Consider the following 14,278-nt stretch of genomic DNA (forward strand, 5'->3'; position numbering starts at 1 on the left):
AGCCATTCTTAGAAAAGAAAAAGAGTCAAATATTTTTTTCTATAGGTCTATCATAATGCGTGCGGTAGAGGGTATGCGGTATGGAGAACAAGGAATGGACTCACTCAGTTTGTGATTGTATGTAGGTGTCTGGACAGTGTAAGTGAAGCAGGACTGAGCTGTAATAAGGCTAAAAGAGTTTTCAAAATGCATAAAAAATTAAAAACAAAACAATCTAGATAGATAGATAGATAGATGATAGATTTTGCTGTTATCTCACCATGAATATCTCTTGCAGTCCTGAGCCTTGAAATCAATGGTATTCGGTGTTAATGTTAAGGTCTTTTCTATGTTTACCACTGGTTTAGTCCTTAAAAAAAGACATTTTATACATTTAATTCATTATATTACAATATAAATAATTCAGTATTATGAAATGTTCAGATCCTACAAAAAAAAAAATTAAAGCTGCAGTCCGTAACTTTTGGCACTCTAGCGGTTATTAAACAGAACTGCGTGCGTCTTGCGGAAGAACATTGTAGCCGGAGCTACTTCTCTCTGTTTATATCTATGACGAATCACGCATGTACTGGGCTACTCCGCAGCTGTACCTACCCGAACCAGTCTAAAATAGTCCGAATATAAACACTTATTATAGGTGTACCGTAGTGATTCATGACAAGCCAAAAACACGGTTTGGAAAATGGATTCATGGTGTACTCGCTTATTGTATAAATTTAGTAAATTTTGAACACAAAAAAAGTTACGGACTGCAGCTTTAAAGTATTTTTATTATGTGGGGTGTGTCTGGTTATTCTATCACTTCATATGAATTTTATGAATGCAAAACATCTGATCAACATTGAATCTATGAATTTATGAAAGTAGGAATCATCTAACCTATAAACTTGCACAGTATCTGAAAGTGAACCCACAGCAAGGTCTGGATAGCCATTATCATCTATATCCATGTTTCCAGCCAAAGAATAGCCAAACGATTTGATACCAGGGAGTCCAGCATCTAAAACCTATAAACAGAGAGAGAGTCACTTTGAAAAAAGTTTCAAATGCAAAAGGGCATAGAAGATTAATGCTGGGAGTAATAATAATATAATATAATATAATATAATATATTTTTTAAATATGACCTCAGAATCTAATGCAAAAAATAATAATAATAATAATAAAAAAAGATAAAAGATAAACTTTATAAATATGTGATTCCTTTTACAAACCTCTGATTTTTTATGGAATCCTGCAGCTGAACCATGATATTACAGGGCTGTACAGTGCGACATATATGTCGCACGTGCTACGAAAATTTAGGAGCACTCACTGCAAAATCTGTAAATTAGAAAAGATCATCTGTCAGATGCACTATAAGGCTGAGGCCTCAGATTGAAGTAAAAAACAACCTTTTACTCAACCTTGGTATCCATCTTGATTGATATCCCCAATATGTGCCACTGCTAGTCCAACATGGAGTCCCTTTTCCCGTACAGACACACTGGTTTGATTTGGTTCCAGCGTTGTCCTTTGGCTTGGTTGATGTAAACGAACACAGCCCCTCCTACATCTTCATCCATGCTTTTTTTGGAGAACTCAGGTGCACCCACAACAAGATCATCCCATCTGAAGCATTGAAGACATTAATTCACTGACACAAAATCAACTGTGTTCTAAAAGTGCCTTTATTACTCATAAGAAATATTACAATCACATCCTGTTTAGTCATTATTGTAAATGGTTAAGTGAAGACTCACCCATCTGCGTTTAAGTCAAGAACAGCGAGGTCATAGCCAAAGGAGGAGGCCAAACCTGGGCCTTGAAGGATGTACTGTACTCAGCTTTCAAGTTCCTTGTTTCTGCCTTTTCTTCCATTCTCAGAAGCAAAACCTCCCACTGTGGTTTGAGCGCGGAGCCCCGGCCACGACATTCAGCTCTCCTTTCTTCGTTAGGTTCATCCCAGTATCGACAACAAAGCCTGACAGAGAACAAAAGAAAATCTGTTGACAAATAGACGATATCAGATTTAAAAGTGTCATAGCATATATATTTTATCATTGCATTTTTCCCTGGGGTCCACTTATACACATTAGTACATTCAAAAGTAGTAATTTTTTTTGCTGCTTAGCTTTAATAAATGTCTTTTTTGGAACTTCTAAAAGTTACAGTGTGTTTCCATGGTACATCAAATACCTCATAATTTTGTATTTGCTGAAGCTTTCTAATGCATTTCTAACTACTGCATCACACAAGATGAAGCATCTATATTTATAGTAATATACTATTTTGAATCGGTCTACATTCAAGACAGTTGTACTGTAGGTTAGCCACTGGTACACAGTAGTCCAAGAGGCTGACCATAATCACCTAAAAAGCTGCTGATGTCCACAGGAATAAACTTGTGTTGAAGCTGATTATGATCTCCCGTTTCATAGGTCTCTATAGAGAAGTTATCAACAGGCTCCATGTGCACAATGCCTTAAGTGTTAAAAATAGATTATAAATGATAGACTGTAATGCTCAATATTTCATACTTAAAATTTACAATGAGTTCTAAAAAAACTACAAATAAATAAAAGTCTTACATAATCAATAAAATACCTCCTGCCTATAAAGTTTTGCAGTACCTTTCCAGTCATATGCTCCTGGAGCTCCATAAACAAGATATTTGTTGTCTTTGGAAAATGCTACAGAAACACCTTGTTGACAGTAGCCAAACTTGTGCTTATCTGGTTCCCGATTCCTACAAATTGTTCTTGTGGACTCTCCATCCGTCACCAAGGTAAGGTCCTGTTCCAGGACAAAACATCTGCCCAATAAACGGCGGTTGTCAAAACTCCAATCCTGGTACCTGTGGGCACAAGTCTAGATAAAACAGAACACAGACTTTACACATAATGTCAGTAAAACATTAAGCTATTATATGTACAAAAATAGAGTTTTATAGTGTTTTCACAATGAATTAGAACCAGTTGAAATGAACAATACAAGACATTTCTTTACCACTACTTTGCCTCCTCGTCCCTGACTTCGGACACGGACGCCCAGCCATTGGTTTTCTCTATAATTTTTTCCAGGATTGTTCGTGGAACGTTCTTTAAGATTAGAATAAGCTCTTTAAGATACTTAAACTTCTTGCATTATTAAAAAATTAAGTATTTACTCATTACCATATTCAGCACTTCAACTGACTGTTAAAAAATGAGAAATATGCATTAAAGTAACAATTAGTAAAGCACAACCAACCTTTTATATCAACTTTAATGCGTTCACAATCATTAGACTGTGTTGTGAGTTTACATCTGTACAGACCTCCAGATATATTGGCATTTTGGCTGGGCAATGCTTTAGGGGCTCCAATCAGCAATCTGAAGATGCAAGTAATGTCATTTCATTATCAGACAGACAGATAGAACACCATTATATTTTGTGTAGCAGATGATTATTTAATATTTAACAATATTAATAAGTTACGTTATTATTAATGACGTAATGCAGTTATTATACAGTGTTAAGGTTTGAACTGTTGGATATTTCATATAAAATCTTAATGTAACACAATGCAGTATTGCTACAGGTGCACAACAGTTTGTATCTGTCTTAAACATTCATAACTTGTTTAAAAAAACAAAACAAAAAAACAACAACAACAGGTTTCTCACACGCGCTCCTCTGAAGGTTTGAGCTGATGATACATGGCCATAGCAAACCCAAACAACGTGTCAGCTTCCCCACTCTTCTTCATCACGTTCTGCGTGTCCAGGTTAAAAGAAGAAACCCGCGGTGGCCGAAGCATCCACACGGTGAAGAGGAGAGTCCACTGACTGAACAACTTGATGATTAACCTCTCTGGAGCTGGATATGGACTGAGAGATTGTCATATAATCCATAAGAAAAACTCCCACTGCAGGAGGGCGAGGCGATGTGGCACATTATATAAGCCTTGGCTGATTTACCACTTTAGGGTGGGGATAAGGCCAACTGCACTGTAAAGAGAATTAATGTTTACCTGCAAATGAAACCTGAACAAATGCCCTTTCATCCTCAATCATTGCCTGGCAGTCGTAGTCACGTTCAAGATAAGAATCAACCTGTTACAGCAGTGCAATTTCAAACGAGAAAGATCAACACGTGTGGTTGGGTTAGATAAACTAAACCTTTGTAGACGGTATGCAAACCACAGAGCCATCGTTAGAAATAATAATAATATTAAAAACAGACATTTGTAAAACTTATATATCTACCTCGAAGCCAAATGAAATTGTGCAATTTATCTGAATCTAAATGAAAATCAGATTTCCTCCGGTCAGAGAAATTACACATTACACCAACAGACGGCGCTAGAGATTTACGGTGTGATGAAGAATATTGAAGAGTTCTGTTTATTTCAGGTTGAATATACAGCCTTGGCCATATAAAATATATTGAATATTTACACAGGTGTTAGAAGTAAAATACACAGTACAGTGAACACGTGTTGACTTTTGTGACAACACGCAGCAGTAGATGGTCATAGTTGTTACATGAGGTATTTTGTCACAATGGAAACTGGCGTTATTAACAGCCTGTTAGCTTTCGAGCCAGATTGAAAACTGTGGTGTAATTTCATTTAATTTCATTTATAGTAACATGAATAATAAAAGTGTGACAACTTGCCCCAACTCAACATTTATATATAAAGGTTAAAATCTAAATCATTATAGTTGATTCTGGTCTGAATGGATGTTAATGTGGTTGTATTGTGTTCACTTTTTTTACCCAACAGCTATAGCAAAACTATGATTTTTATGTATTTAGGTTTGGACAAATTCACAAAACAAATTCAAATTTTAGTGGATTTTGAACTAACACTTTGAAATCATACAATACCACTGCTAGAAAAAAAGTTACAGATAAGAAAGTTTAATTTTGTGACAAATTCCATATGTGACAACTAGTCCAGGTCTGCATGGCCATTGTTTTGAATCACCATATTGAGCAGCAGTACTTGTCTCTGCACATAGTGGCCATGGTTTGGAAACTTATTGTGCATCATTGTGGTTTTAGCACAGAGAGCTATAAGGTCTCACGAACTGTCTTCCTGATTATCAACAACATATAATTAAAAAACCCTTAAGCTTGACTGTATCTTTTGCACAACGTTTTAGCATTGATCGTATTTATACATTTCCACACACAAACCAACACAGAACAGGTATTCCATTCAAAGAATAATACAACAAGTATTTTTAAATGCAATATTAATTTTGTTGCAACTGTAATTTTACTTTAATTTCAAATGAATATACAAGCATAAAAATATACTTGATTAAGTGCTTCCTAGAGATGACCTTTTTGAGTATTCCCTTAAAGAACATGCATTTGAGCACTACTAACTTTAACAGTGACAAAAATAACTATACATCCTGTGGAAATTTTAAAAGCTGTTGCGTCAAGTGAGTTGTTTACTGAGAAACCCACTGAGGATGGTGTAAGTCGGTAGATATGAGTGGTCATGGGTAACTTAAGTGAGGATGGTGGTTACAGGAGGACAGGAGTGGTACAGAGAAACCGCTTAAAATACAGTCTGCACAACACCCCATACACACACACTCACACATTTAAGCACAGATGCACTCCTGCACACATACATGCACATAAAAACTCACACATGCAAATCTATTCCAACACTGCAGACTAAACACAAACACAAGTTGATGCATCTATATCTTTTACACAAATGATACATTTAATGGTCCCAAGAGATACAAAATCTCTTATTAGTGTGTTTTGGAGCCTGAAATAATGATGTTCATACACAGATAGAGGGATGGATTTTTTTTACAACTTTAACTACAACTATTGTGATGTCTATTTCTCTCATATAAATTCCATTTAATAATGGCCTGCCTGAGAAACTCAGGACAGGCAAACAAACAGAAAAGCACATTTTGAAACACCAGAAACCCACATGAGTGTTTCAGCCACTGTGGTGGAGGCGGAGCCTAAGTCTAGACTGAATCTTATCCCTCTCACATATGATTATAAATAAAGGCTACTAGTCCACACTCTGGAGGCATATTGTGTATAGACTAAATACAAGCATATGCAGGAAAAAACACCTTTAAGAGGAAATCTATAAGCTCTAAACTATACTAGAAGGTAATTTTATCCATTGGGAAATTACTGAAATTAGTTATTTATTTAGGGTTTGGACAGTATATGTTGCAGGTTATAAGGCGAGGAAACATTCTTAATTCATTATTTACATATGATTATAAATAAAGGCTACCAGTCCACACTCTGGAGGCATATTGTGTATAGACTAAATACAAGCATATGCAGGAAAAAAACACCTTTAAGAGGAAATCTATAAGCTCTAAACTATACTAGAAGGTAATTTTATCCATTGGGAAATTACTGAAATTAGTTATTTATTTAGGGTTTGGACAGTATATGTTGCAGGTTATAAGGCGAGGAAACATTCTTAATTCATTATTTTATGGAAGAAAACATTCCAAACAAATAAATTAAACATATCTTAACTACAATAGCATGCACAATGTAACATACTCAAATATAATTAGAGTACGAAATTGGAACTCACTCTAAAAGTTTCACCAACAAGTAATACATGTCTACAAAACGACATATGCAAATACATTTATCTGGACCCAAAAAAAAATAAATAAAAATACACACAATCATACAAGTGCAAAAAGAAGAGAATGATGCACATTTAATCTGATTTAATCAGAAAATCATTGTGTTTTGTATTTATCATAAATTTATACAAATAATAACGTGCGACTAATTCACTTATTTTTAAGTAGCCATATTTCAACCAGATAAATGACTGACCCCTTTCCTTTCTGGTGGTCGTCACCTAAACCTATCACCAGCCCACATGAAGTTTTAGAATGTAACGAATCAGTCCACTGAAGGCGAGCGTAGTGAGAACCCAACTGCAGTTTTATTTACAGGTGATCCAAACTCCAAACAAGATACACAGACTTGACTTGACGAGGCATGAACAGATTTGACGAGACACAAACAGACTAGACTCACCAACAGCGGGTTACAACTTCAATACACGATGACGTGGCGGAGCAGGTAGATCGGGAGCCATGGCGGTGCAGGCAGAGCAGGAAGCCATGGTGGAGCAGGCAGAACAGGCAGCCATGGCGGTGCAGACAGAGCAGGGCGGCCGGGTGATGACGGCAGAGCAGGAAGCCATGGCGGAGCAGAGACCATTACATAGAAGCGTAATATGGCCAATATAAACTTATATATAGTTATTTATATAAAGTTTAGTGCAAATGCTTAGTCCAGTTTAATCCAGCTTTTTGCTACAGTGGAATACACTATTACCACACAATTATCAATCACACATTTATTGCACAATAACGCATTCATGCTAGGTTTTACAGTGCAGAATAAATTCCATCCACGGCTACATCAGCTGCTGAGTGTGAAAAGCACTTAAAAAAGTATTTGTGCTTAAATCTTATCAGCAAGTATGACATTGATTTTGGATAGTTGTTAGTTGTTAGTCCCCTTCTCTTTCCAGTGTATTGTTTCAATAAGATGCATGTTTAGTTTACCTCAAAGTAATCTTTCAAATGTATTTTGACATTAAAGAACAATGACATTTATTTCTTATAGTCGTCATGTTACCCAGCTGGCTACATATTCATTATTAGCAATGTATTTCAGCTTACTGTCCTTTGGAAATTTTACATATATATATATATATATTTATATACATACATATATAGAGATATAGCCCTTGTGATGACTAGTCTCCATAGATAGATATGAAAAAATAACAGACCCACTGTAAGAAGATTGGATTTAAACTAGAATTTTTTTAAATAATTAAATTTGCCAATGAGACTTTTAAAATACAGTGGAGGATAAATGAATGGACAGGACCAAGAGTAGCAATGAATAACTTCATGTTGAAATAATCTCAGTGGAATAATCACAATAAAATAACCTGATAAATAATACACTCCATATTTATTCAACTCACTGTTTTACATTCATCATATGAAGCACAACAGGGCAGACAATAACTCTCCTACTGAACATTTAAAGAATCATATGTTCACACTCATATGCTGAGATTTTTCTCTCTTTCCTTCAGATTTCAGACTGAATTGCAAGGCTGCATATGTCAAATTCTAATCATCAGTGTCCTGAAGAGAAAAGGTTGCCAACATTATAAAACTAACTTATTGTATTTGAATTCACCACATTTTTAAGTATAAAACAAACCAGTAACAATTACATAGATACAGGCTACACTTATTAATTCCCAGAAGCAAAATGAAATAAGAAAATTAACAGTAATTAGTTAAATACAATTTTGTTGTTGGAGCTCTTAAATATGAAACTCACAAGAGCAAAAGCAAGAACTCCACAAAGCCCTAAAGTACATGCCAACCCAAGCACTGCTGGACAGAGCCTTTCTTCTGAAATGTATGCACATTAAATGTTTCTAGATTTAGTATGAACACATAAGAGTTTGGTATTATAAATACTTATCTGTCACATAATTTATTAAATGAAAATAATGCATGTTTACCATTCTTCACTTGTTTTGTACTGTTTTCATAGCATTTTTTTCACATTCTATGTAGTCATTCAGACTTTAAGATCTTTGATGCTGAAATGTTTTGACCTACAATCATTCAAAGGGTTTAAAAAAATTAAGGAATCAGGATTTATTTTAGAAGTTCAAATATTGTATCAAGTATTTTTTATTTTATTTACAGATACGTACATGATAACCACATAAAAGGATAAATACAATGTATAATTAATTCATTATAACAAATTCATTGTTTTGGAATTAGAACTGACAGTCATTGTGATCATGTTAATTTGAAATTTTACCTTTGGCTTTTTCCTCCAATCTACCCTACTAGGACTTATGCAAATTGGGACACAGCGATATTCTTGTCCTTAATCATGTTTTTATAAGGAAGCAGTTCAGGTATTTCCTGCCTTGTTCACTCTCACCACATTCCATTACTTTCCTCCATGTCCTGTATTCTGATTATTTCCGTTTCTTTTGTCATGTCCTTTCTCTCCATTTCCCTATACAATTAAATACTGTTAAATTTATTGTGTCCTATTCTGGTCATGATTGTCTCTTTCCTTTGTCGTCCCTTATTGTCCACAGTGCCATGAGTATAGATGCCTTCCTTTTAATTCTCAGCCCCACTGTTGTTAAAGACAGATATAACATTAAATGTAATGAACTGTTTACATGTAGACCACCAGAATATAATTTGCTGTGCGAAAACTGTTTAAGCGACGGTTTACATACTGCACATTCGGCGTCATAAGCAGGCTATAAGCAGCTTTCTCTACATTTTTCCGTTATTTGTGGTCTGAAATTATGAAACCTCAAATAAGCGTGAACGCTGTTTTCCCTATGACGCTTAAAAAGTGGTTTACCATAGACATGTTTCTCCCGGAGAACACGGATTATAAGAGCATGAGCGACGTTCTCACAGAATTGATAATATTGCGCATGTGTGTAGGTAAGGTTGCCATCTTTGATGTGTAAAAATACAGGACAGCCCTGTTGAAAAAAACCAGCATATGCTGGTTAGGTATGTTTTGAAGCTGGGATGCTGGTTTGAGCTGGTCCTTTGCTGGTTTAAGCTGGTGCTTTGCTGGTTTAAGATGGTGCTTTGCTGGTTTATGCTGGTCATGTGCTGGTCTTAAGCTGGTCGGACCAGTTTAGGACCAGCACATGACCAGCATAAACCAGCAAAGGACCAGCTTAAACCAGCTCAAACCAGCATCCCAGCTTCAAAACATACCTAACCAGCATATGCTGTTTTTTTCAACAGGGAGGCGAAGGAATATATGCGGAGGAGGATGCCCCGGCGTGATTTCCGCGGTACTGATCAGTTAAACCCGCTTTGTAGTGGCCATGTAAATTTATATGGCTAACCTTCTTTTTACCACTTGCATTTTCTCCCTGTGCTGTGGTACTATTTGCCCCACGTTGATGTCCCACCTCTTCCTGTTGTTTTGTTATTTGTTTGTTAGTTTTGGCCTTTGGGTCTCCACAACAGCTAAACCACTTTCTTTTAAATTCTGTTTTGTACCTTGGCTTCAGAGTTTTCAGAGTAAGTTCTCTAACTTACTGGACTTCTTGTTTTTATTTACTCAACGACAATATTTCTTGAATCAAAGTTTCAAGAACGTTTTTTTTTAACCTCTGGCCTGTTGTCTTTACTTAACAGTTTGATGCAATAAATATTTATGTATATTTAATGTAATTGATCCTTTTGTGGATTTGTGGCTATTAGAGCAGACTGTTAAAAGTTGTAATTTTACATTGTGATCTTCAAACATTACATTTAAATTTATTTATTTATTTTTTTTTTTTTACAATACTTTACCTTTTCGCTGGTGTACTTTTAAAATTGAATAAAAGTTTGCAAATTTCATATATCAAACTGATTTTTGGTATTTGCTGTTCACAGTATATACATATATTTTCAACATACTGAGATGTTTCTTTGAGATTATATCCTGACTGTCCTACAAACAGCAGTAATGTTTGCAAGAAAAGGTTACAGGAAGTCTGTGATGTCACAAAAAGAAAGTCAATACAGAGGTACAATCTTGCTGTAGTTTATCAAGGCAAGCCAATCATTCACAGACTGCCGAGATGATGATGGTTATTTGGATATCTGTCATGCTTCTAAGTGAAACGTGTAAGTGCAATACATATACTGTATCTAAATGCATTTCTTTAATAATTATCTTTAATGGTAACTCACCTCCAATTTTCTATTTCTATTTTATTTCTATCTTCCTCTATTATTTACATGTTATTTTATCCCTTTAGAGAACTTTTGTACATCACACAATCATTTTGAAAATATGATTGATATAAATTTAATGAGGACTATATTCTCCTGTCTACTGCAATAATTTTAATCAAATAATGTATTACCTTAAACTAGTGATTTTCTTATTTACTCTTTTCCCCCCTCCCTACAGACCCAAAACATTCTAAGGTTGTTCATCAACCAGATCCAGTGATGATAGTCTCTGTTGGGGACAATGTTATTCTGCAATGCTTTATTCTGATGAATGACAGTGATCCAATTACTTGGTACAAGCAAACTTCTGGACACCAACCAGAAGCTGTTGCAATGGTGCAGAAATTAGCCAGAACTCCTCATTTCTTCGACAACTTTGAATCCTCACGTTTTAGCATTGAGACAGACACAGAAAAATGTCATTTAAGGATTTCAAATGTCACTTCATCAGATGAAGCAGTGTATTACTGTGGCTGGAGAAAGTATGAAACTTACTTTGCTGGAGGCACATATTTGGCTTTGAAAGGTTCGTGCTTTATCCGTGAGAAGTAAATTTATTGAAGAATCAAAAAATGTAGTCTACATATTAAGATTTCTTACAACCATTATTTTAAGCTGAAGGGGGAAAAATCATGTAAATGTAAATGAATGCATTTTAAAACTGGAATTCTATGAGAGCAATTATTTGTTACATATGTGACCCTGGACCACAAAACCAGTCTTAAGGGTATATTTGTAGCAATAGCCAAAATTCATTGTATGGGTCAAAATTATTGATTTTTCTTTTATGCCAAAAATCATTAGGATATTAAGTAAAGATCATGTTCCATGAAGATATTTTGTAAATTTCCTACTGTAAATATATTCAAAGTTAATTTTTGATTAGTAATATGCATTGCTAAGAACTTCATTTGAACAACTTTAAAGATGATTTTCTCAATATTCTGATTTTTTTGCACCCTCAACAAACCATACATCAATGGAAAGCTTATTTATTCAGCTTTCAGATGATCTATAAATCTCCATTTCGAAAAATTGACCCTTATGACTGGTTTTGTGGTCCAGGGTCACATATGATTATTTGCAAAATTTTAGTCCACATTATTTTATATTATAAAATAAGACCTTTGCTTAAACATGTGTCTTTGTATATTTCAGATATAGTCCTCTGCATAAAATGTCTCCATGTCTGTTTAGGGTTACAAAACCACCGATATGAATCCAAGGTGTCTGTTCTTCAGCATTACCTACAAATGGTTGCCAAAAACAAAAATGCTATGAAATGCACATCATATTTTGTGAGAAAGTGTGATGTGTTAGAGCAAAGGGGGCACTATTTTTGGAATCAGCACCCCAAAATAATTAAGAAACAAGTATTGGAATTAATTTAGCAAATATGATGCAGGGCAGTGTAATTTGTAAGTTCTTATTATTGGCTCATCAACCATAACTCCTTCAAAAACAGCTAGAAACCTTGGAGTTGTGATTGATGATAAGCTGAATTTCTCAGACCACATTGCTAAAACTGCCCGGTGCTGCGAATGATCTTCATTTATTGGGCATCACTGTCCCTTTGATCTTGATTAGCTCAAAAACTGGATCTAATGACTCTGGTTTAAAAAAAATATAGATACAAATAAATACATTTAAAAAAAGAAGAAGAAAAACCGGTTAGTACGAAACCAGAAAAAAAAATTATATATTGGCCACATTCTTACATTTTCATCTGATAAAATGAAAGCTCTCAGTCTGGTGTGATTTTACAGTGATTAAAAATACAGAAGTACGTGTAAACAGCAGTTCCCTTTCAATTGGCATCTTCGCTAGAGAGACCAATCACATTCGAGTGTTAACAAAACAAGCCAATAAGTGTTGGCGTGCGATCTTTGCGTTGCGCACCCCGCCCCGCAGCGCGGGTATATAAGGAGCGCGCGAGCAGACACACATTCACACATTCAGCTTCTCGCTTCGGAGCCGAGCCTTTCAGTTGGTCTGGTTACCGAGCATTGTGTCTACAAGACAGCATCGTAGTGTTGGTGTTACGGCGCGTCAGCGGGGGTTGCTGGTCCAGTGCTGCTGCTGGTTTTGGACGATGTGCTGCAGCTCCTCAAACTGTGGTCACGCTGCAACCTCTCCTGGGCGCTTCAACACTTTTTTTTCTAAAAGAGCAAATCTAAAAGAGCAAATCTAAAAGAGCTCCACGAGTGACGCAACGTCTTTTTAAAAATGGTCTTCCACTCATGTGTTTCTGGGTGTGGTCGCTTCCTGGCTCCATCTGATGGTCACGAACGCTGCATCTCGTGCCTGGGCATTGAGCACGCTGAGGCAGCGCTCGTGGATGACTCATGTTCTCGTTGCGGGGACATGACCATCGTGATGCTGCGATCGAGGCTCCTCTTCATTAAACGAGGGGCAGTCCCCCTCCCCATGCCCCGTTCTAGTTCCTCCCAACAGCGGAGGACTACTTCGGCGTATGGCCAGGACGATCTGAGGGTCACAGTGAGGGCTTCCCCGTCGAGTACGTCTCCGCGGGCCCCTCACTCCTCCAGCACATCACACCCTCTGGTGTTCCACGATGAGGTGGCTGAGACTCCGGACAGGGCGGGGTCTAGCATTTCATTCGGGCTTCAGGTAGATGACAGGATGTCGATCACTGCATCGGGGGACGAGCTAGGCTCTGGAGATGAGAACTCGGCTGCACTGCCTCCGTCAGGAAGAGTGGCGTTGCCCGAGTCAGATCCAGAGCTGACTGCTATGCTTTCCCGGGCTGCCGAGAGCGTCAGGTTGTAATGGAAACCACCTCCATCTCCCGAACGCTCGAGGTTGGATGATTGGATCCTGGGGGTAATCGCAGGCCGATCGTCGGCAGCCACCTCCGGTTCCTTTCTTTCCGGAAGTGCATGAAGAGGTTACCAAATCTTGGAGGGCACCTTTTTCTGCCCGAAACAGAGCTGGTGCTTCTTCCGTCCTCACTGCCCTCGATGGCGGGGCGGCTAAGGGGTATGACGGCCAAGGCTTACAGCCTTTTTCGGCCCGAAACAGAGCTGGTGCTTCTTCCGTCCTCACTGCCCTCGATGGCGGGGCGGCTAAGGGGTATGTGGAGATCCCCCCAGTCGAGCGCGCTATTGCGATGCAGCTCTGCCTGCAAAGCGCCGCCGCCTGGCGGGGTAATCCGCACCTCCCGTTCAGGGCCTGTAAGCTCTCGTCCGCTCTGATGGCCAAGGCTTACAGAGCTACTGGACAGGCCGCCTCCGCCCTGCACGCCATGGCCCTCCTGCTGGTCTACCAGGCCAAGGCGTTGAAGCAGCTGCACAAGGGCAGGTCTGACCCTGGGGTAATGCAGGAACTGCGCACAGCGACGGACCTCACCCTCCGGGTGACGAAGGTCACAGCGCGGTCCCTCGGTCAGGCGATGTCCACCCTGGTGGTCCAGGAACGACACCTATGGCTGAACCTGG

The 14,278-nt window shown here is 37.7% G+C and overlaps 1 pseudogene; it reads right to left on the reverse strand.

Annotated features, from left to right (window-relative positions):
* The window catches only part of LOC107724827 (integrin alpha-6-like), a 16,878-nt pseudogene extending 9,785 nt beyond the window's left edge, over positions 1–7,093 (reverse strand).
* Positions 7,094–14,278: the final 7,185 nt, after the last annotated feature.

This window comes from Sinocyclocheilus rhinocerous, unplaced genomic scaffold (genome assembly GCF_001515625.1).
Source record: "Sinocyclocheilus rhinocerous isolate Xijiao unplaced genomic scaffold, SAMN03320098_v1.1 scaffold1687, whole genome shotgun sequence".
In the NCBI taxonomy this organism is placed as follows: domain Eukaryota; kingdom Metazoa; phylum Chordata; class Actinopteri; order Cypriniformes; family Cyprinidae; genus Sinocyclocheilus; species Sinocyclocheilus rhinocerous.